This window comes from Cupressus sempervirens, chromosome 8, assembly GCF_028749045.1.
Source record: "Cupressus sempervirens isolate cs-2001-9-10 chromosome 8, ASM2874904v1, whole genome shotgun sequence".
Lineage (NCBI taxonomy): Eukaryota > Viridiplantae > Streptophyta > Pinopsida > Cupressales > Cupressaceae > Cupressus > Cupressus sempervirens.
This window is the reverse complement of record NC_143125.1, coordinates 237,425,805-237,451,183: the sequence shown is the minus strand read 5'-3', so window position 1 is coordinate 237,451,183 and position 25,379 is coordinate 237,425,805. Positions and strand designations below refer to the sequence as shown.

Sequence of the window (25,379 nt, the reverse complement as noted above, 5' to 3'; positions counted from 1 at the left end):
AATCCTTGGGCTACATCCACTAAACAACAAGTCCAATATTTTTATGATCCAATGCTTACAATTTGATTACAATCTATAATCCCTTACAGCTCAATACCACCGTAAGAACCAATTTTTCAACACATCTTATGAAACAATCCCTAACCCTAAGCCCTTTTATACAAGTATTTAATTACTTTAGGGTTCTAATTAATAATTACATGTCGGCCCAAAATTTCGATAAAATAGGGCCCAATTTTTTTTTTTTTCAAGGCAATACCTCAAACCCCAAAGAATTTATGAAGTATGTATAGTACTTTCTTGATCAGTCACCATAATCTAACAAGGCTCTGCTTCTACAAGTGGTCAAAAAGAGATGATTGCACTAATACATTAAGCATGGAGACTTAAGGAGACTAAGCTTTAAAGGAGGGAAAGCTGTCAAGAGTTGCAAAGATTGAAGGATAGGTAATGGTATGAGCTGAGAAGTGATCTGAGATCTACAAGTTAAGTTATATTCTGCAATCAAGTCAAAATCCCTAATTGTTACTCTCTAGCAATTGCATCAATCAAGATAGAAGAAAAATCCTATGGACTTAGGTTGGCCTAACAACTATTTGTAAATCCTTTAATAGGGTGGCATTCCAAGTGAATATTCTAAAGTCCTCTAACAAGGTGGTTAAATCCTTAACAAGGTCACATTTAATAGTGTGTTGTGAGCCTCTAACAGGATAGGCCTTTCATAGGATATCACTTTAGAAGAGTGAGAACTGAGTAGCATGTTACTGGTGGTTTTTTTCAAATTGGATTTTCACGTAAATCACTGTGTTATGTGTTGATTTTTATTTGTTATGCTTGCATGTTGATTTACAGTAACTTGTTGATTAGAAAAGCTAATGCTTGGATGAATGAATGGTTGAATGGGCTCACCACACTTAGTGAAAAAGTTTGAATAGAACATTTGGAGCTTGAATAATTGATTCACTCCCCCCCCCCCCTCAGTTATTCTAAAGCATTTCTAACAAAATGATCATTAAAAAAAAGATCATTATGCATTTGAGTAATTCAATGTTAGATATAAAGAATCATATAAATTTAGTAGTCTAACATTTGGTTTTCTTTTTTTCTTTATGTAGGAGGCATCTTCTCTACCTAGTGCAGTGAAGAGGTTGCATTTTGATCATCCACCAACAACCTAGGATTGTATAGTTGTCATATGATGCATCATGAGACATTTTGAGATGGCATATGCCACATTGTTTACAGAAACATTGATATTATACACATTCTGATGGCATGATCAACCACATTTTGTATATGGATCTATGTATTTTGATATATATTTGTGTAAATTGTCTATGGATACATGAATTTTGATATATATTTGTGTAATTTGTCTATGGATACATGTATTTTGATATATATTTTTGTCATTTATGTGCACAATGATATACATATTAATTTAGTATTTAGTATTGTTCAATTTATCATGGATCATGTGTATTGTTCATATTTATGAAATATCATTAATTTTGATCATGTTTGTTATATTTAATTCAAATGCAATAATTTGTGCATAACATTTTAACAACCTTTATTGTCAAATTTGGATATAATATTTAATTTGAAGTGTTATCATGACATAAACACACTTGTTAACCTCTTACACAAAGTTCACATAACCCCAAATCTGATTTTAAACTCCACCTTCAACCTTGAAACTAACTCTTGGCTTCAAATCTAATCTCAACACACTTAAGGACTCCACTCCTCAACCATGGATTCTATTCCCAACCACAAACTCATTCCTAGACTCATAATCTTTGATAACTAGCCCTTCACTTTGTTACTATCCTCATACTACAACTTTTCAATTTCAACATAACCTCAAAATATCCCAACTTAAGAGACTTGATTGAATCAAACTCTTTTAACTTGGTTTCCCAATACCATATCCATATGAATAACATCTATACATTTCTCACATTCATCAGATTACCTATACTGATCCACTTAAAAAAATTGGATTCATTAATGCATGTTATCATTTCACACCTTATATAGGTGTTTACAACCTTGTATGGTCGTGCTCAAATCCCTAACTGACTCTTTACACTCATTTTCACTTTGCAAGAAAAAATTGCAATTTTGAAATTTTGCAACTTTTAGAACTTTGACAATTTTGAGCAATTATTGCTATAAGTGTAAATTCCTAATTAGATGAGTTCACCAAACTTGGTAAGGGGTTATTGATAGCCTGCACAAGCTTCAAGTTATGACCCTTGGAAGATTGACCTCGAAATGCACTTAGAGCACCTTGGAGTCTCCTCGGTACGAGGTGGTCGCAGATGATGGATGGTCTCCATGGCTAGAACAAGGGTGTCACTAGGGTTAACCCACCCATTCAGAGCTAATGGTGCTGAAAATTCAATACCGAGGTCAATAATTTCAAAGTTACGCTATGGTGCACCTATGAACTAAGGCACACTATGAGTTTTGGTATCGAGCGAGATCATTGTGTTGAATTCAAAAGAAACATGATCTCTTGAAAATGAGATAGGTTATTTTAGACCTTAGCATCACCCTCTTGTATCATTTTACATTTCATCAATAGCTCACATGAGCTTTGAGTTACGACCCTTGGAAGATTGACCTTGAAACGCACTTAGAGCACCTTAGAGTCTCCTCAACATGGAGTGGTCGCGGACAATGGATGCTCTCTGCAAATAGAACAAGGGTGTTACTAGGGTTCACCCGCCGATCCAAAGCTAATGGCACTGATGATTTGATGCCAAGATGAGCAGTTTTAGAGTTACACTGTGGTGCACCTATGAACTAAGGTATGCTGCGAGTTTTGGTATCAAGCGAGATTGCTATGCCTAATCAAAATGAAATGTGATCTCTTGAAAATAAGATAGGTTATTTTAGGGCTCAGTGTCATTGTTTTGTAGCATTCGATGCTTCATCAATAGACCTTACGAGCTCTGAGTTACGGTTCTTGGAAGATCAACCTCGAAACGAACTTAGAGCACTGTGGAGACTCCTCGATACAGGGTGACCACGAACGATGGATGCTCTCCACGACTGAAACAAGGGTGTCACTAGGGTTCACCCACCCATCTAGAGCTAATGGCACTAACAATTCGATGCCAAGATCAATGGTTTCAAAGTTACATTGTGGTGCACCTATGAATTGAGGCACATTGTGAGTTTTGGCATCGAGCGAGATCATTGTGTCGAATCCAAATAGAATGTGATCTCTCAAAAATGAGATTGGTTATTTTATGCCTTAGCATCGCCATCTAGTATCATTTGATGTTTCATTGATAGCCCTCATGAGCTCTGAGTTATGAACCACAGAAGATTGACCTCGAAATGCACTTAGAACACCTTGGAGACTCCTTGGTACAAGGTGGCCACGGATGATGGATGGTCTCCACGGCCAAAACAAGGGTGTCACTAGGGTTCACCTGCCCATCTAGAGCTAATGGCACTGACAATTTGATTCCAAAATCAGCAATTTCAAAATTATGTTGTGGTGTACCTATGAACTAAGGCACACTACAAGTTTTGGCATCGAGCGAGATCGTTGTGCCAAATCCAAATGAAATGTGATCTCTGAAAAATGAGATAAGTTAATTTAGGCCTTAACATCACTATCCTATAGCATTCAATATTTCATCAATAGCCCTCATGAGCTCCGAGTTATGACCCTCAGAAGATCAACCTTGAAACGCACTTAGAGCACCTTGGAGACTCCTCGGTACGAGGTGGATGTAGACGATGGACGGTCTCCGCAGTTGGAACAAGGGTGTCACTAGGGTTCACCCACCCATCAAGTGTTAATGACATTGAAAATTCGATGCCAAGATTAGTGGTTCCAAAGTTACATTGTGGTGCACCTATGAACTAAGGCACACTATGAGTTTTGGCATCGAGCAAGATTGTTGTGCCGAATCCAAACGAAATTTGATCTCTTGAAAATGAGATAGGTTATTTTAGGCCTCGACATCATCGTCTTGTAGAATTTGACATTCATCGATAGCCCTTACGAGATCCGTGTTACAACCCTCAGAAGATTGACCTCGAAAAGCACTTAGAGCACCTTGGAGACTCCTTGGTACGGGGTGGTCATAGATGAAGGAGGGGCTCCATGGCTAGAACAAGGGTGTCACTAGGGTTAGTATTAAAATTAAAAATATTATTCTTTATGTCTCTCAAGTTTTTGGCATTTGGCACAATGCAAGTTTGGTGTTAATATGTATTAAAATCATCATTTTTTAGGTCCTACCACATAAATTGCATTAAGTAAAATCATCTTTGTTTCTTACATTAAATCAACAAGTTTACATTTACAACATATCAAGTGATTCATCATTATTACATCAATACACAACTACCCAAAATCGTTGTGTCAAAAATAGTAGTGTCAAAAATTGTAGTATCAATAAAAGTATTGTAGAAAATCATAGTGTCAAAAATAAAATAGATTGTTCTTCATTCTGCTCCTTATTTAACTTTTTATCTTCATGCATGACTACTCTCCATGATGTACCTACATTCCAATATCATAAAAAATATTAGTAACTTATTGTATTAAACAAGATAATCATTAGTTCACTGAATCATAATGAAAAAAATAACAAAAGAAGTAAATATACCAAGTCAAGTGTTCTAGTAGGGCCTGCTCTCTGTTTTAGGGTCTCCAACAAGGCTTTATGATCAGCATTAGTAATAGTAAAAAGTTATTTTACTTTTGGTCTTCCTTGATGCTTCAACAACTTTACATTTTTTGCTATAATAAGATGTGAATATATGAGAATTATTTTGTGCTTCTAATAGTCTTCAAATGCAGGAATTCCATTCCTTCTAAGCATGTATGTCTGCAGACATGTTCCAGTGACAACCACTAAACTAGTAGGATATGTGAATCCATCATCATTTGTGATCAGTTGTGCAAGATTATGTTTATCTCTTACACAACGTGCTAACCAATAATTGGATTTCTCATCATTCCTCTGTGATGCAACCAATGCAAAGGCATGTCCTAGCTAAAGAAGATTTGATAGATGGTTATCCTCAAGTGAACTTGCCATGTCATCATTTTTTATAGAGGGTATGATAGACAATGGAGTAAGATAATGTGGAGCCCATGTGCCCACCCACTCACTCAACTCACAGTGATCCCAATCACTCTAAAAACAACAAAGACAAAAGAAAGCTAGTTGTTGTGTCCAAATGGTCCATGTACTAGAATCAGAGCTCCAGAATGAATGCATTTTTTATGAGTCTCTCACTATAGCACAATCTAATCTATCACCTATGGACCCTTCCTCAACCAACCAAAAGAACCTGCATACCACTGAATCAAGTGTCCCCCCTGTGATAATGCTAAACTACACCAATCATCGATGCTATGAGCATCAAGAAGCTCTGTTCCTGAAATCTTCAATTGCTTCTTAACTAGAGATATCTTCACACATGCCCCTACTCCATCATGTTCCCCTGTCCCATGGCTAGACTAAAAAAAAATCCAAATATGAGGTACCCCCCTCTCTGTGTGCATCCTACACAACCAATAAAACATGCGAGCATTCTTGAATTGACTTGTACAGTTATCTGACCAAATGATATGTCTATCCATAGAAATTGCATGCTCCTATAAGAAATCAAAATAATTCTCGAAAAAATGTTGCACAAACTCATGAGAGTGAGATCTATCATCACTCATATAAAAATTATACTCTCTAAAAATTTTTCAATTATCTTCCACACTATCAGGGGCATGTCTATATGTTATGTGGACAAAAATAACAATCTAAATGGAGTTGTAATACTGAGATTGTGTCTCATTTTGAGGTTGCAATATGTAGTTCTTAGCAAAGTCAACAACTAATATAATAGTGACAATGGGAAAAGTCTCCTTACACACTTTAAATTGTTGATCCAACCACTAAGACTTGTGACTATGTCTTGCATACTTGTAGAAAATATTTGTCTTAAAATCTGAAATAAAACTAGCCACATTGATTTCTTTTGCAACCAATTCACATTTAGAGCACTCACCCCCACTCTTCAATGTGTATTTCACCATTTCATATACTTTTTTTCTTACTATTGTCTTTCCAAGATCTTGTTCAAACCCCTCATGGAAACATGTGTCAAACTTGGATAAGCCACCACATTTTGAACACTTCTCATTTAAGCAAGCATTTCTATAAAAGAAACAACCATCAACTCTGTGACATAAAAATTGATTTAGCAAGTTTCTTGATGATTTTGGAAGCCTACTGGCACAACAATTCTCCAACATTTCTTTACTATGCAAAGTAGAATGGATGGAACGTAATAGTTCATGGTGCATAATAAACTCGACATGATATTTGTAACAACATGTATTTCGAATTTTAAGTGGCACACAATAAAATAGCTTCAATGATTCAAAAACCCTTTGTGATATATGAAGACTTGGATGACTCTCTCTAAATTGTTTGAACAACATAGTTTGACTTACCTCCAAATAATGTTTAGGATGTGGTGTGCAATCTCTGATGTCAATTCTCAACTTTAACACGTCTTTGGCATTAAGTGATACTCTTGAGCTAGAGTGTCAAAATTGTGTAATTTCTTCCTTCACATCATCAAATAGCTTCTTATCAAAATGCAAAAGTCTCCCACCAAAAGCCCATGTTTCATTTTGAAGACGATCATCAATTCTCTCTCGTCTACTAAGTGCTCTTCTCTAAGTAGTATGATTTAGGTTCAAGTCAATACAAGTTTGTCTCATATATCTACCCTTTCTCAAATGATGACTTACTAAAGAGGTTGTAATAACCCTTCAAGCAACTCTATTATCCTTCTCCCTGTCATTTTTTCCAATGCTATTGAAAGCACTGAAAAGTTTCTTCACAATAATGACATTTCTTTCCAATTTTTTATTGACACTAATCTTCAATTTGGAAAGCATAGGTCTCATTTTTTGCATCTTTAATAAGTGCATAAAAAGCTGACATTGCTCCACCACTGTCTTGTTGGCGAAAAATATCTTATATAGTCTTGAAGCCCATAACCAAATGGTTATTTTTAATTTTTTCCCTTTCAAATTGGTAATAATCACTTCATCAATTTCAATTATCCATTTTGGTGTTCTAGAACTTTCATGTCAATTATAATTAGGAGATATGTAAGGTTTCTATGCATTGTCATGTTTGGCATGGTCAATCATGCAATTTACATTATGATTTGGTAGCATTTCATCCTCCAAATTTTCATTCTCTAAATTTTCAATTCCGACATTATCATTATCAATTGGTACATTTTCATTCCCCAACTGCACATATTCATTATTTGACTCTATGATTTCACCTTCAACCAATTCATCATCAAATTGACTTACATTTAACATACCTTGTTTTTTCCTTTGGTGATTTACCATGTCCCTTTCCTTATATGTCGCAATGTCTTCATTTGATACCTTCCTTTTGAGTTTAGCCTTTCAATGACTATTGCTCCTCATTCAGATGACAATATTGGACACCTAATGATATATTATCAAACTTTTTTTTATCGTTTTGGCCCCAAAACGTGAGTTTTTCCAAAACCTGTAAAAATGGCCCACAAAAAGCGATGTTCTCGGGTCTGCAGTGACAGGAAATATTTTCAAAAAATTATGCCAATTTAATCAGGTACCCGATAATAAATTGAATGTCTGATTTCAGATCGAACATCCGATATCGATGCCAAAATTTTAGAGGGAATTAAGGGGAATGTATGATGAGTAATATTATTTAGGAGAATTGTTATGTATTATATATTATTATGACTTATTATTATTATTAATATGTGTGATTATTATATTATATTATTATTAAATATAATAATATATGTTATTATTATTATTATTATATTAATAATATATATTACAATAATAATATATATAATAATAATATATATATTATAATATTAATAATATATATTATTATTATTATTTTATTATATATAAATATAATATATATATTAATATTATATTATTATTAAATATAACATGTCCCAAGGCACCCTAGGACCCTTAGGGATGCATGTGGTTGGTTCTAATGTGTCAAGAACCTATGACCCCTCTCGATGCATTTCATGACAACGTATGTCCCTAGGGGCCCTAGAACCCCTAGGGATGCATTTGGTTGGTTCCAATGCATCGAGAGGGGTCATAGGTTAACCAGTAACCCCTCTCGACACATTTCACAACAACGTATGTCCCTAGAGGGCCTTAGGACCCCTAGGGACACATGTGGTTGTTTCCAATGCGTCAAGAGGAGTCATAGGTTAACATATGACCCCTCTCGACACATTTCATAACAATGTATGTCCCTAGGGGCTCTAGGACCCCTAGGGACGCATGTGGTTGGTTCTAATGCATCGAGAGGACCTATGACCCCTCTCGATGCAATTCATGACAATCTATGTCCCTAGGGGTCCTAGGGCTCATAGGGACGCATTTGGTTGGTTCTAATGAATTGAGAGGGGTTATAGGTTAACTTATGACCCCTCTCGATGCATTTCATGACAATGTATGTCCCTAGGGGCCCTATGACCCCTAGGGATGCATATGGTTGGTTTCAATGCATCAAGAGGGGTCATACATTAACCTATGACCCCTCTCGATACATTTCATGAAAACGTATGTCCCTAGGGCCCCTAGGGACACATGTGGTTGGTGGGTCATAGGTTAACCTATGACCCCTCAACCCCTCTCGACGCATTTCATGACAATGTATGTCCCTAAGGGCCCTAGGACCCCTAGGGATGTATTTGGTTGGTTCTAATGTGTCAAAAGGGGTCATAGGTTAACATATGACCCCTCTTGATGCATTTCATGAAAACCTATGTCCCTAGGGGTCCTAGGGCCCCTTGGGATGCATTTGGTTGGTTCCAATGCAGTTCAATACATTTCATGACAGCATATGTTCGTAGGGGCCCTAGGACCCCTAAGGACGCATTTGATTGGTTCTAATGCATCAAGAGGGGTCATAGGTTAACTTATGACCCCTCTTGATGCATTTCATGACAACATATGTCCCTAGGGGCCCTATGACCCCTAGGGACACGTGGTTGGTTCTAATGCGTCAAGAGGGGTCATAGGTTAACCTATGACACCTCTCAACACATTTTACAACAATGTATGTCCTGAGGGGCCCAAGGACCCCTAGGGACACATTTGGTTGGTTTCAATGCATTGAGAGGGGTCATAGGTTAACCTATGACCCCGCTTGACACATTTCATGACAATGTATGTCCCTAGGGGCCCTACGATCCCTAGGGATGCATGTGGTTGGTTCTAATGAGTCAAGAGGGGTCATAGGTTAACCTATGATCCCTCTCGACGCATTTCATGACAACGTATGTCCCTAGGGGCCCCCTAGGGATGCATGTGGTTGGTTCAAATGCATCGAGAGGAGTCATAGGTTAACCTATGACCTCTCTTGACCCATTTCATGACAACATATGTCCCTAGGGGTCATAGGACACCTAGGGACACATTTGGTTGGTTCTAATGCGTTGAGAGGGGTCATAGGTTAACCTATGACCCCTCTTGATGCATTTCATGACAACCTATGTCCCTTAGGGTCCTAGGGCCCCTAGGGATGCATTTGGTTAGTTCCAATGCATGGAGAGGGGTCATAGGTCAATCTATGACCCCTCTCGATGCATTTCATGACAATGTATGTTCCTAGGGGCCCTAGGACCCCTAGGGATGCATTTGGTTGGTTCTAATGTGTTGAGAGGGGTCATAGGTTAATCTATGACCCCTCTTGATGCATTTCATGACAACGTATGTCCCTAGGGGCCCTACGACCCCTAGAGATGCATGTGGTTGGTTCTAATGCATCGAGAAGGGTCATAGATTAACTTATGACCCCTCTCGATGCATTGGAACCAAGCAAATGCATCCCTAGGAACATACGTCCCCTCTCAATGCATTTCACAACAATGTATGTCCCTATGGGCCCTACGACCCTTGGGGACACATTTGGTTGGTTCTAATGCATTGAGAGGGGTGATAGGATCTCGACGCATTTCATGACAACGTATGTACCTAGGGGCCCTACAACCCTTAGGGACACATGTGGTTGGTTCTAATACATCGAGAAGGGTCATAGGTTAACCTATGACCCCTCTCAATGTATTTCATGACAATGTATGTCGTTAGGGGCCCTAGGACCCCTAGGGACAAATTTGGTTGGTTCCAATGCATCGAGAACCTATGACCCCTCTCGAGACATTTCATGACAACCTATGTCCCTAAGGCCCCTAAGGATGCATCTAGTTGGTTCTGATGTGTCGAGAGGGGTGATAAGTTAATCTATGACCCCCCTCGATGCATTTTCATGACAATGTATGTCCCTAGAAGTCCTAGGGCCCCTAGGGATGCATCTGGTTGGTTCCAATGTGTCAAGACTCGACACATTTTCATGACAACATATGTTCCTAGGGGCCCTAGGACCTTGAGGGATGCATCTAGTTGGTTCCAATGCATCGAGAGGGGTCATAGGTTAACCTATGACCCCTCTCGACGCATTCCATGACAACCTATGTCCCTAGGGGTCATAGAGCCCTTAGGGACACATTTGGTTGGTTCTAATGCGTTGAGAGGGGTCATAGGTTAACCTATTACCCCTCTCGATGCATTTCATGACAATGTATGTCTCTAGGGGCCCTAAGACCCCTAAGGATGCATTTGGTTGGTTCCAATGTGTCGAGAGGGGTCATAAGTTAATCTATGACCCCTCTCAATGCATTTCATGACAACGTATGTCCCTAGGGGCCTTAGGACCCCTAGGGACACATGTGGTTGGTTCTAATGCATCAAGAGGGGTCATAAGTTAACCTATGACCCCTCTCGATGCATTTCATGATAATGTATGTCCTTAGGGGCCCTAGGACCCCTAACGACACATGTGGTTTGTTCTAATGTGTTGAGAGAGGTCATAGGTTAACCTATTACCCCTCTCGACGCATTTCACGATAACCTATGTCCCTAGGGGTTCTAGGACCCCTAAGGACACATTTGGTTGGTTCCAATGTGTTGAGAGGGGTCATAAGTTAACCTATGACCCCTTTCAATGCATTTCATGACAATATTATATTTAATGATAATATAATACTATATATTTTAATATAATAATAATAATATATTATTAGATTATATAACAATAATAATTATATATGTTACTAGATTATAGATTTAATAATAATAATAATAACCATATATATTATTATATATAATAACAGTCATATAATATTACTATATATATTTAATAATAATATTTATCACATATATTACTATATTATATTTAGTTATAATTATTATTATTATATTTATAACTGTATTATATTTAATAATAATAATTATACATATTACTATATGTAATAATAATATTTAATAATAATAATTATACATATTACTATATGTAATAATAATATTTAATAATAATAATCATAATCATATGTAATAATAATATTAATGTCCACACTTCCCCCAAATAAATTTCCCTCTAAAACCCTCTAAAGTTTCCCTCTCAAATTTCTTTCCAAAATTGCAATTGGAAAAGTCGTAGTGATCGGACACTCGATTTTAGCTAAAAAGACAGAAGAATTGTGAAAAATCTCATGTGTGTCAGTAGATAGACGAAGGGCAAGGGGCTTGCGGTCCAAGATTGGGTTCCTTGAAAGCAAAGACCTCTCAAAAGCAGCTACAAGACCACCAGAACCGATGCCAAAGGGGAAGAAGATCTTCCATTACCAACAAAGGACATTGGGTATCTGATTAGGCTCAGCATTTACCAAGCCTATTTGGTCAACCCAAAAAATGTGTTTGAGAAGGGTTTTACTAACACTCAGACTTTGGGTAGCCATCTGACAATGTTATTTTCATCAAAATTGAATGAAACAAAAAGAGATTTTTTATAACACTCTCAAGATTCCATCGATATAATTGCTGTCAAATTCTAAGTTTGATAAGTATTTATTAGTTAACTTTCAATGAAGATGATTGTAAAATGCTGATTGACATACTAATTGAAAAATAGCTATAACTTTCAAATGGTATAACATTTTTTAAATCTAAACGTTGTGTCACATTCTATGCTTCGTCTAGTATAAGGGAAAAAAATTAATTTGTTAGAGTTTTCAATTAGTTAAGGTAGTCAGACATGAGATTTTTTTTTTTTGAATTTTTTTTAATAGAAAATTCATATTTAATTATTTATTTGGAATAAAAATACTCAAAACTATGCATCACATCCAGGTCTGAGTCTACTTTTTATATCTATAATTATATTTAAAAAAATTATCATTTGATTTTGATTAAGGTGGTCATACATACACCTACTTTTAATTTTCACCCTAAAATTTTTGTAGTAGTGCATTAAAATCCAAACTTCTGACCAATCAAATATTTTTTTCTCCTAATAAGGCCTAGTAGTTTAGAAACTACATTCAATTTCCTACAGATTATTTTCTTACAAATTTTTGATATAAAGTCCAAAACCACTTTAAAATTATGTGTCAAGTTGACATAACCCTGATTTGCTAGTTTTTCACTGCAACTTAAGGCCATAGTTTGGTTGACCATGATCTTGCACATACCCTGGTATGCATGTGTGACACTTTGCTAGTGTCAGAAATGCCTACCTCAAAATAGTGTTTAGCCAATAGGAAACTGATAATATGAATTTACTAGATGTGTAGAAATATAAGATTATTGAAAAACTATAGTTTGCACTATTATTTTCATTCAACACTTTTTCCAATAATTCAACTAATCGAAAAATAGGGTAGTGAAAACTATAGTCTCATGCAGGGAATAATAATCTATTTATCTTTGCAAATGCTTTTAGAATGAAGCTATGGAAAGTAAATGCTTATTATGCAATATTGCATGCACTTATATTGGCCACTTTTGTACCATCTTTCTAGTTATGCACCATAGAGAAGCACGTGAAGTTCATGCACAATACCAGATGACATCTATAGAAAAAGACATATCTAAAGTCCTATTTCTCTCTAATTTTTAGTGAGAAAATAAAAAGATTGCCATAAAAAAAGGATCACATCCAATTATAAAATAGAAATTAAAATGTAGTAATTTCGTTTAATGATAAGTTTTTAGCTGACCATAGGTTAAATGGGAAATTGTGGACCAGGTGATTTCTAAGAAACCAACTAATGCATAAAAAGTCTATCGAAAAATTTAGTCTCTTGCGTTAATGGTAGGGACTAATAAATATTTTCACCCTGATTAAGAAAAAATGGAGCTAAATGGGACATATTGTGTAATAAAATTACATGAATTAAAATTAGAAGCGTTTATCACTAAGTCCAAGAAACCAATAATAAAACATTAAAATATAAATTATCTACATTTAAAATATAAAAACCAAACCTTAAACTGACAATAGAATAATAAAAAGAAAATGGTCATGCTAAATAGCAATATTGAATCTTGTCATGCTGATAAGATAGAAGGGATAAAAATGGAACATTTTATTGTAATCATCACAAGGCAAAAAAAACTATACGATTTAAAATCTGATGTATTTATAAGCAAGTTCAAATATTTAGTAAATTAAAAAAATCATCACAAGATAATAAAATTAGATGATTTAAGCCCTAAGGTATCTTTGAACAAGAAGTAGTATCTTAAAACATAAAAAAATACTCAGATTTTTTACATTAAAAAATTCTAAAACCTCAATACAAATACATTGAAACAAAATATATATATTTCATTAGTTGTGAGGTTTTATTTACTTCAATGCGTTAGATAAGTCCTCTTAATAAATTTGAAGACATATGCTTCACAAGATGTTTTTCTCATCCTATATTTGTCTCTTGATTTGGTCAGGATTTATATTGATAACAAATATTTTTTTGGGTGCATCTTGCATTGTCTGCAGTGGATTGTATTTGGTTTCTGGAATCAATTGCATTAAAAAAAAATTGTCCTAATTTTTTTATCTTCTTTTTATTTCTGAAGATGAAATCAAGAGAGTAAAAAATTTACAAAGGCCTTAGATAAAATAGTTTTAATTTATTTTTTGATAACCTTTATTGATGGAGATTGGTATATTTGCTTCAAAAACTAGAAGAAAACAATCAGAATGTGATAGAAAGAGCATATAGTATTTGTTTCCAGTACTCTACCATCTAATTGTTTTGAGCTTTGAGCACCATTGGTACCCTAATAGCATATAGAAAAGTAACATTGCACATCTCTTCAAAAGGTATAATGGATAGAATTTAGCAAATATCAATTGTGGAGGAGAAAATGATCACATTAGTTTTGACACTTACATGAATGATAGGTAGATTTGATTCTTAAAATCAGTAGCAAGCTTTAATTGTACCATGTGGAATACTGGTTGGCATTGGCTATCCACTAGGTGTCAATATCAGGTTCCTATGAGGCTTTGCCACTGTGGCTACCTATGAGGGAAGAGAGGAAGTTAGTGCATTATGGGGTTTTGGAATTTGAATGTGAGGTGGAACAATTCTAATTTCAATTGTCAAATTCTAATTTCACTTCTTAAAGTGCAATTAACAAATTTTCAATTTCAATTTGAAACTCAAATTCTAATTTGAGTTTGACGAATTCAAATTAAAAATTTTGTTTTTAAATTCATTCCTATCGGATTCCAGTTCAATTCCAGTGATTATAATGGGTAAACCAACTGAAGGAATGCCAATGATAGTTTTAAGGTATGGATGTGCACCAATTGTGGCAGAATAAATTACGGAGTAAAATGAAATGAAGCCATCATAGGCTAAAAGTTTTTGGAACGGTTTTTACAGAAAGATTAATTGCAAATACAACACATGCAAACTTCATCTCTGGCAGGGACTAAAATCTTATGACCGTCAAATGTACAAATATTTATATCAATATATTCACTTATTTATATTGTTAATATAAATATAAGGACTTGAGACCCTATACATGCCTTATCCCAAAGTCACTCCACCTATCATGCAAGTAAAAAAAAGCTACCTTCTAGAAAAGTAATTAAATCTTATAAAATGAATCATGTAAAAAAAACCAAGATTAGCTTTAAATTACATGAATATATCACTTAACATGGGTGTATTCCAAAGTCAATCAGTCTTTCATGCATGTTAAAAAAGTTCTCTTACTGATAAAATAAAAACAAATTATTTCAAAACAATCATAAATATAAAAATAAATTAAACTATATAAAAAGAACATTCCGAAAATACTGTATTAACAAAAATAAAGATAATTAATTACATAAAAAAATTACTTAAATTTTATGAAGAATAAATAATCAAAATATATCAAAGTTAAAAAATTATATTAAAATATAAAATGATATTTTATTACTCTATCCAACAAAAGTGAAATGATAAATCTGTACTACCAAGGTTCTTATTTTTAATATTTCACTTTTTCCTTTCATTTAACATTCTAATATTGGAATAGTGTAAACATATCTATGTTTATAAATTTAATCCTATAAATAAATTTCATTGGAAATGTTTCAAATTCCTATTTTGAAGTATTTTCATTCAGCATATTGCCAACTAATTTTTTTAAAAATTTTATGGAGATTCAGATCCGCAAGCAAGGCTGTCTGGCAAAGCCTGTCATCAACCTAGTTCTACGAGGGCCACCTTGTTATCGGATCAACGAACACAAGTTTATAGGCTGGGACTTAGATTGAGGAGTATCCATTCGACCAAATTAATCTCAGCTGTTTCAACAAGACTTGATCCCTCAAATTGAAATTTTGAAGACTTGATCCCTCAAATTGAGATTTTGAAGTTTATTTGATGGAGATTAATTACATGTTGACAAAGTTTTTAGGTCGTGGGGTTTATGGAGTAGTATCAAAAGCTGTGGATATCAACACGGAAAATACAGTGGCCATCAAAACATCTTTGTGCACTGATGATACATTTGAGGAGAGCAAGATACTGAAGTTGTTATGTCCCAGTCCATATGTGGTGCAGATTCTTGGATGTGGTAATGCATAAATAGTGCACGATTGTTTCCTCAAGGAAACCACCAACAATGGTTCTAATTCAGGTATGGCTGCAAATGAAATTGCTTATATTGCTATGGAGTTTATGGATATGGATCTCCTGTCATTCATCAAGAAAATCATGCATGGAGGATATGCATATCGTAATTATTATTTAAGAAGTAACAATAGGCCTGAGATGGTGAAACGGCTAATCTGGGATCTCTGCTGTGGTGTGGCCAATTGCCATGACATGGGTGTCGCACATAGAGATCTCAAGCCCAATAATTGGCTTCTCTCTATTAACAAGGCAGGAGGCATCACAATTAAGCTCGCAGACTTTGGGTTGGCAAAGATGGTGAAGGATAAAAAGAATGGTGTGATAGAAAGAAATGGGAAAGAATACGTGGCCTTGTGGTATAGAGCACCTGCGTTATTACTTCAACAAAAAACATACAATTGCTTTGCAATTGATGTTTGGGCACTGGGATGCATTTTTGCAGAGATGGTCATAGGAGAACCCCTGTTTTGTGGGAAATCTCCAGAAGAGCAGCTAAGTATTGTATTTCAGCATGTGGGAGGTTCTGCCTGGGAGATGATGGACAAATACTGGGATGCTTTATCAGATTTAAACTATACAAATATCCGTGTGGAGCTTTTGACAAATATTTTGGGATGTGGTGGCTGGAGGTCTGGTTTGCAGAATCGGCTTGAAAGTACAGCTAAAAAGATGGGATGCTCAATAGGTGTGGATTTGCTCTTGAAGATGTTGGAGGTGGATTCCAACAAAAGATTAACAGCAAAACAGTGCCTTCTCCATCCTTATTTCTCCTGTTTCCATGGTTTTTAATTCTTGGAGTGTAAAACCAATGTGAGCTCAACAGGCTATGAGACTTCTTGCTACTAGTGCTTGCCTACAACCTATGGTTATGCCAATTTGTAAGACAAGCCCGCTTGCCCGCGGTATGATTTTCTTTTATGGGTTTTCCATTTGTGAGTTTTGGAAAAGAAAGCTTATTTGTTTGTAATGGGTGAAATGAAAAGCTTTTCACTTTGTTTTACTGATACCCTAGAAATGCGAATCTTTATTTGTATGAACTCATATCAGTTTATGATTGTCAAGATGTTCTTTTACATATCTGCATAATTTGTATTGTGGGAAACGATTTTGCAGGAAAGTGTAAAAACGACTTACAAGCCTTCTAATTAAAATTCGTGTCAGCCATAGATTTCATTATAACATGATTCAATTTCAAATATTGAAACCATTCCACGCATTGCGGTATTTTAGTTTCTGTGGCTAAAGAGTTTTGAATACACCAAACACACATTCCCCTATTAATATAGACATTCATACACATGCAATCTTTCAAAAGTTTCTAACCATCTCCTAGACATAGAGATGGAATTTAGAATTTGGAACATCAATCATCAGAATTGAGACTTGGAAACGCCTGTCATTCTAAATGATATCCAACTGCCCACACAAAGTTGTGTTCAACACATTGTGACATTTTTACTGGTGCCGATTGGCGAATTTCTGCTTTCAATCCTGCTTCTCGTGGTTGTCAATCTTGCTTATCCAAGTCATTGTTGGCTCGATAACTTCAAATGGATGCATTCCAAAGATATCCCATACCTTGATCTGCTACATACCCATTATGACTGAAAATTGCAGATAATACTCCGATGGTCCAACTTGACCTACATTTTCAAATCAACAAAGTCCAAAGTATTACTAGTAAATAGTCTGATACACACACACATATGTAGACAATCTTGGAAAAATATGTTCAACTAATTCAAATCACAGTCCACCATTATAAGTTCTATAAACTTTAGACTATATGTCAGCCTTGAACACCAGATGATTGTAAGATTAAAGAATAAACTTTGAAACTAATACCATATACCGAAGTTATTAATTGTGAAAATGGTGTTGCTGTCGTCATAGTAAAATGGCTCAAATGAGGTTCTCCAAATTCAGGATTATTAACTACATGAATTAAGCAGCTCAGAAATTCAATTGGATTGTAAATATAGTAAATCAAACGCTTTCCATCACTAGATACTCCTTTCTCCTTTCGCTTTCCTCTAAGGCTCTGCTTTCTGTGTGCAATACCATATCCACACCACTCATTAACACATCTTTTATTCAGAATGTCCACCTCATCGATATGGGTTCAGTTTTCACAATGAAATATCCGAGGAAAACAATTCGCTTCTCTGATTTAATTCACAACATATAAAACTTTATTCAACAAGACATTTCATTAATTGCATAATGGCTGCTATAGAAGCTTGTAGCCAATACCCAATTCCACACTCGTGTAACAAACACACAAACTACCAACATTCACATGATTTGAATGGATGAACTGATCTACCTTTTATGGAAGAGTTATATTTGAAAGCCAAATGTACAGTCATAGAAGGGGAAAGAAGTGTCAGTTTAAATCAAGAAGAGAAATGAAATGTAAACAAAATACAAAGAAGACAAAACACAATATGTGGTTTGGTAATTGCCTCAATCCACTCTTTGGCATAGAGTTAGTTTATATTAATCCAATCCACTATACTCTATACAATTAGTTTATATTAATCCAATCCACTATACTCTATACAATCAATCATTTATAGAAAGCTTTTCAAATAGAAGAGATGAACGGAAATGAATAGTCATGTGATCATTGGTTGGCCTTCATATCTCAACAATCTCTTTGGTGAAGTCCAACCGACACAGCCATGTACAGTAGTATCCCCTGCTTTCTATTTCGAATCTCAGAGAACAAATAGACCTTAAAAAGATCTCAACTCAGTCAAATTTTGTTCCAGCACACTCTAAATGAATTTTTCTCCAAATTGAAGCCAAAAAATTATTCTCCTACAAAAAAGTAGTCACAAACTAACCCATCAGTTCATAATAAAATAAGCTACTTTCTGCAGACCTCAAAATATATTCCTTTATCAGAAATTTTGGGCATTGACATATCTCTTGTGAATTTTGGGCTACCAAACACTGTGTTATTAAGATTTTGCTGCTTGCGGTGACTGGAATGTGGCAGGATTGAATTCCCAAAATTATGAACAGTGGAATTAATTGGTTGCATACTCCGATGACTTCCTCCCGAGTATCAAGCCATAATTTTAGAAGCAAATTATTCGGATCATCGAGGCTGAAACCAGAAGTAAGAGAAATCATTTCATAAATGACCAACACCCGGTTGTTTGTAGACTTGCCATTTTTGTCTGCATCTACCTTCTTCCCCAACTCTTCCATGATGCCTTTCCTATTTTACACATCACCCGTGAATTGCACCAAGCTTAAATTAGGGAGCTTCTTAATCTTCTTTGAGCTTCTAAATCATTCTTCTGATTCTGCTTCATGCTTATTTTCTTAGTCATCCCACCTATAAATATGGCAAGTTCTATTAGTTTTTGCAGGTACAACATCATTCTCTTCAGAGCCTACATTTCAAAAAAATCGTCAATGACAAAATCAACTTCATTTTCTTCCATCTCTGCTCAACCTTACTGTGGAAAACAAATGGAGAAACCATTTGTGAATAAAATACAAAGAAGACAAAACACAATAGATGTAATTTTATGGTAGTTTGGCAATTGCATACATCCTCTCTTAAGTAGGGTATTAGTATATACAATATATTAATCCAATCTAAAATGCATAGTACATAAAATACAAAGTACATAGACTGTAAGCAGTCATTTATAGAAAGCTCTCCAAATACTAATAAGAGAAATAACTAATAGTCATATGACTGTTAGACTTCACATCCCAACAGAAAGCTTTACCAGCATGTAAGTTGCATTTACTTCATCAATTTTTATCTAAGATCTGGAATCCAACTAAAATTCCTAAACATCCATGGGTTCCTGCTAAAATATTTTGTTGAATTTTTTGATGTTTCAGAGATGATGTTGTTATTTCTGGTCTGACAAGAAGGGTCACGTGAATGACCTCTAAATATACACTTGCTAATAACATACCGGGCCCATATATAACTCCTGATTATTGTTCAATGCTTATACTTTTCGTCAAAAAAACTTGAGAGGAGGGAGCTTTGATTCCCAAAATCATCTCAATTTCGCTAATTAAGAAAATGCAATAATCCTAGTTTCCTGAAACGACCTATGGCTTAGAATTATCCTGAGGAGCCAATGACTTAGATTATCTTATAGAGGAATTTTGTAGTGGTTATATTTCTGCATTGGAAGTAAGGTTTACAAAGTTATCTTCTGTGAAGTGTGAGACAGTTGGACACAAGAGTAATAGTTGTATAGAAAGGATCACAGACTTCAGGAAATCCTAAAGCCCTTTAATCTTCCATTATTTCACCTTTTAACATGGTACACGAATCCCTGGTCATCTGGGATTAAGCCAATATCTAGATTAACACAAACCAGAACTACAACAAGAATCATAAGAGATTATGGACTGAATTTGGCAATCTAATTCGTTTACATTTGATCAAGAATAATAAGAGATTATGGAGTGGGTTTGTTAATGTAATTTTTTCACATTTAAGACTAAGTTACAAGTGAAAATACCTTGTGTTATGCTGAGTTTTTTTGGGACAGAGGAACAGGTTTCAGGATAGAAAATTTTGTTGCTAAAATTCGAGGTGGGGGGCAACAAAGCGGATGACTATATAAAATATAGGGAAATTTTAAAATATATAAGGAAATTTGTAAATATACATGACATTTATATGAAAATATAGATAAAGCATCTCATTTAAACATCATAGAACCTTAGCATACAAGTTTACAACATTTCATTATATCAAAACACAATATGCATTTGAATTCAGAAATCAGAACTCAGTGTCAAAAGATATGTAAATAGGTTTAGCGTACAAAACTAAAATACACAAAGGCTTAGTGCTGCCATATAGTTTCATTTTCAATATAAAAATCAAAATATATCAAAAGTAAACAAAGCACATTGCTGCTCCTATTCTGATTCAGCCAACTCTGCATCAAAATTCAAGTCATCTTTGTATTAGCCAGTAGGAAGAAGAGCATCCTCATCTAATGAAACTCCCACACCAATCCTCGTGGTGTCTCCTCCTCATGAGCCTTGGTCCCATCTTCAGAATCAACATCCCACCGAAATGCTAAAATATATGTATTTTTCTTTGACTTCGTTGTTTGCACAGAACTAGGGACAAGCTACTATGACATCCCTGACTTTCCTTGGGACTTCCAACTTTTTTCCTCAGTGATGTCCCCCTCAGTACCTAATGAGCATTCAACACCCACTAAAGAGAGACTCTAATCCATGATCCAAGGCTCTAATACCACTTGTTGGATGCATTTGTGGTTGCACCAAAAGTTCAAATTGTTAATACCCAATACAAATGCCAGATTTAACCCATTCTACGACATGAATCTCAAAGAAGGTGCTGACCACCAAGTCAAAAATCTGAACAAAAAAGAGGTGGAGGACAATGTTCCCTAACCGTTCCCAAGTTCTCAAAACATCTCCATTATGGACATATGGAAATATGAATGGGAAAGCATCTAGATAAACTTGAAAATACCTTAATGACTAAAATCCCCAAAGTTGACAATTTCAAATTATCTGAACAAAAATTTCCAACATTCTGAATAAAGTATAGATCAGGTTTTGAATTAATAATAAATAACCAAAAGGAAAAATAGTGGATATAATCCAGATCAGATCAGATTAGACAAAGCATTATAGTTCAGAACAGAATTTGCAAGCCAAAAATACAAGCGACAGAGCATCCAAGGTCAGTGAGAGATTATTGTCTTGAGCAGTGTTACCCAAGGACGCATCTCCAAAATATTTTCTGCCATCCCTTTCTTGGAAATGTCTCGGAGAATTGGGGACACCCATGAGACTTTGACTTTAACTTCTAGAACAAATTAGACTTTGACTCCAAAGTAATACAAATTTGGCATAAGAATTCTGCTGATTCTTATATTTTAAGGTTCTAGTATGTGTAACTACATGCTTTATCCATGTTTTCATATAAATATTTTAAATTTCTCTATATATTTTAATTTCCATATTGTTATATAGCGGTTCCCATTTGTCGTCTCCCATTATCTCCAAAATTGACCCAAAGAAAAACTGTCATCCTAGTCCTGAAAACTCGGGGGAACATAGGTTCTGAGTAATGCTAGGGTCTATTACATTTCAAGTTGCATTCACAATATATATCACATGCTAACAAAATTAAAAAAGAGATCACTGTCACTGTAACTGGCTGTGTAGGGCGCAACTACCATTAAAAATGATGATCAACATAGACAAAAGGAGACCGCCATCAGTGTCACTATAGGTAGTGGAAACTATCTATATTTAATTCTTTGGCAGATATTTTCTTGATGGATCTCAAAACATAGGTCTGAAATCATCATTCTCCATCTGGCTGTCCTTTAATTCATCCTCGAACCCTGGGCGTTTCTTATTATATTTGTTTCCACAAAAGCCAACGTCTCTTCAAAATTTTCATTTCTTTTGTTTGATCCTTGTCAATTTTCTTCCAACAGAACAAAAAATCCAATTCTACTTCCGAATTGCAGTATATATTTTTTAAAAACTTTCTTGACAATCCAGTTAATTTCTTTTTCTAATTTCCGCAGTTGTCTCTGTGAACCAAGAATATAAATTATACAAACAATTTTCAAGATCAAATCAATTTTCTGCATTTACACTTTAAGGTATATACTTTAAATTCAGTATAACTTCAAATATAGGCTTCTGGAAAATTATTTTACCCGCTGGCCTGGTTTGACAACTCCTTCTATGCTTGGTAGCCCACATGCATTGTCTGTGTTCTCATTTTTTGCATACTTTTTAACACCTTTGTTGAAATTCTTGCTAACCATGTATTCATGAATTCCTTCTGTTCGAAAAAAAATCACATTTCTTTCAGGAGCTGAAAAGATCTGGGCGTAATTTCATCCTCTATGATTTTTATTTTGACAAGCGACCCTTTAACCCTCTCTTCGAGAAGCAGTCAGTGCGATATAAAAGACATTATTTTTATAATATATTGATGTACTTTAATATTTTGATTATAATATGTTAATAAAATGATGTTTTGATTAGAAATGTAATGTCTCTCAATATTATTAAATAATAATATTTTGTTATGTGGTTGAGAATCAATGTTTTTAATCTTTCGGGCCTACTATTTATTTTTAGTACTAGTCAAATTATTGCCATTTTGTAATCTTTCAGGAAGTTTCCCCGAAGACCTTTATAAGACCACCTTGTAATTTTAGGCATGCGATTTGGATTATTTTCTTTATACTACGAATTCTTGTTGGAGTTCTCTATTGTTTGTCATTTTGGAAGTGAAAGATCTTCCCTACTTGGCTTTCTGATTTTGGTAGGATTCAATTCTCACCTTATTCCATTGGCTGTAATACTTCACTTGGATTTGACAAATCAGAGCACCATCTTTGTTTGTGAGTGTTAATTGGAGAATATCGGTACTCAATATCTATTCATCCTTGGCATTTATTTGATGGAGTTGTGTTTTAGTATTATTTAAATATGAGTTTGTATGCTCTTTCCAATCTCTATACAATACTTGACGTACTCCTCCATCCATACTCCTCCCTCCATCTTTCATACTACCTCCCTCCATCCGTACTCCTTCATCCATCCATACTTCCCCTAGCATTTGTCGTACTAGCTCCTTCCATCCGTACTCCTCCCTCCATCTGTACCTGCCTTGCCATCCACCATACTACCCCCTCCATTTGTACTCCTCCCTCCATCTGTCATTCGTACCACCCCCCTTCGTACTCCTCCATACACTTCCATATTTCGCATTTCATATTCCATACATTTCCATTCCCTTTGTACTTCAATTTTGATCTTCCACTACTAACCATCATACTAGGGTCCTTTTCACCATATGTACGCCAGAGTTCATATATCCTTTTGTATTCACAAAAAGTTTGATGTACAGTCTTGTATCCATCGCCTCTTTGTCTGGACAAGGGACATTACATGAAAAGGCATGAAGAGAATCCTAAACTCGGATAACAACAAAGTAATCAATCCATCTCTACCTTAGGCCATTATAGCTAATGAGTAGAGAAGCACGCGCTAACCTCAATGGTTGGAGTCCCACCCAAAACTTAGAGCTAACTTAAGTCTAAACTTTAAACTATTAAGTTTACTAAAAGCTAACGGTTGAATAGTTTAAACCATCCACACTTAAATCTAACTTGAGTGTGAACTTTAAACTACTAAGCTTACTAACCATGTTCAGAGACTTACTACCCCAACAATAGATGGGGATAAATAGAGTAATCAATTAATATAAACTTCATCATGATCAAGAGTTTATAGAAATATTTGTAGGACAACACATAAAACAAGAAACCTATAGTAAACCTAGAAAAAACACTAAAAACATAGGAAAATAAACTAAGCTTGTTTAATGTTCTCCCAATCTTCATTGAGGTACTTGATCTCTTTAGTTCAGTTCTCGATCTAGGTGGCACTTGTAAGAAATCGATCAAAATGAAAACTAATCAAGCAATCCAAGAGAGCTTGATGTGAAGAATTTTACCATAAATCAAATGAGCATCCCATTGGAGCAGTTCAAGAATGGAGACAAGAGATTTTGAAAGGGGAAAGCAAAGAAAACCCCTTGTGTAATATTATAAATGGAAGGAAAAAGCCCTAAGAAAGGAGAGAGAAAGAAGGTGGAGCAAATAGCTCATTACAATAACATCAAGATGATGTGTAGAAGTGAAATGTTTTTGAATGTAAGAGAGACATCTCTTTTATAGAGATGAGAAAGGAGTTGCATGTGGTTGCATGTGTAACTCTCATTTCTATGAATGCCACCATTCATAATAAGTGTGTGCAAAGTGTCAAGATCCTCTTAAGGAGGATAAACTAAATTCCTTAATAAAGGAATTATAAAATGAGTTTTCCTCACATATGGACTAAAAGACAAGTAAATAACATGTTCTCAACATGTGTACAATAGGACAAACTACATTTAGGGATTCTTGGAATATCCCAAATTAAATACATCCAAGGAAAGATTAATATTTCTAACCTTCATCTCCTTGAAATTCTTTCCCTTGGCTTGGCTCGCATTTTTCAGTTGGCTCTTCCCATTGATGATCCCAAACATAGTCTTTCTCATCATTTCTTTCTACACTTTGCAAATAGAGAAAACAACCACCCCCAACTGATCAAGACCAGTGACCGTGGTTTTGAACTGTTTATTAAGCTTTTTAGATTTCTTATTTGTTTCATCAAATTTATCATCAGAGTCGTTCTTGAAGTCTTCCAAATTCCTATGGCTATTGGAAAGGGAGTTCATCATTTCTCTA

At 35.1% G+C, this 25,379-nt stretch overlaps 1 long non-coding RNA gene and 1 pseudogene across 1 annotated transcript; one reads left to right on the top strand and one right to left on the bottom strand.

The window, feature by feature from the left end:
* The first annotated feature begins 15,825 nt into the window (after positions 1 to 15,825).
* Positions 15,826 to 17,044, top strand: LOC149542384 (cyclin-dependent kinase B1-1-like; annotated as a pseudogene).
* A 201-nt stretch (positions 17,045 to 17,245) lies between these two features.
* On the bottom strand, positions 17,246 to 23,009 carry LOC149542383 (uncharacterized). The gene is made up of 2 exons (XR_016355461.1): positions 22,788 to 23,009; positions 17,246 to 17,720 (listed from the first exon to the last, which is right to left on the bottom strand). It is a non-coding gene; the product is annotated as an uncharacterized LOC149542383 (long non-coding RNA).
* Positions 23,010 to 25,379: the final 2,370 nt, after the last annotated feature.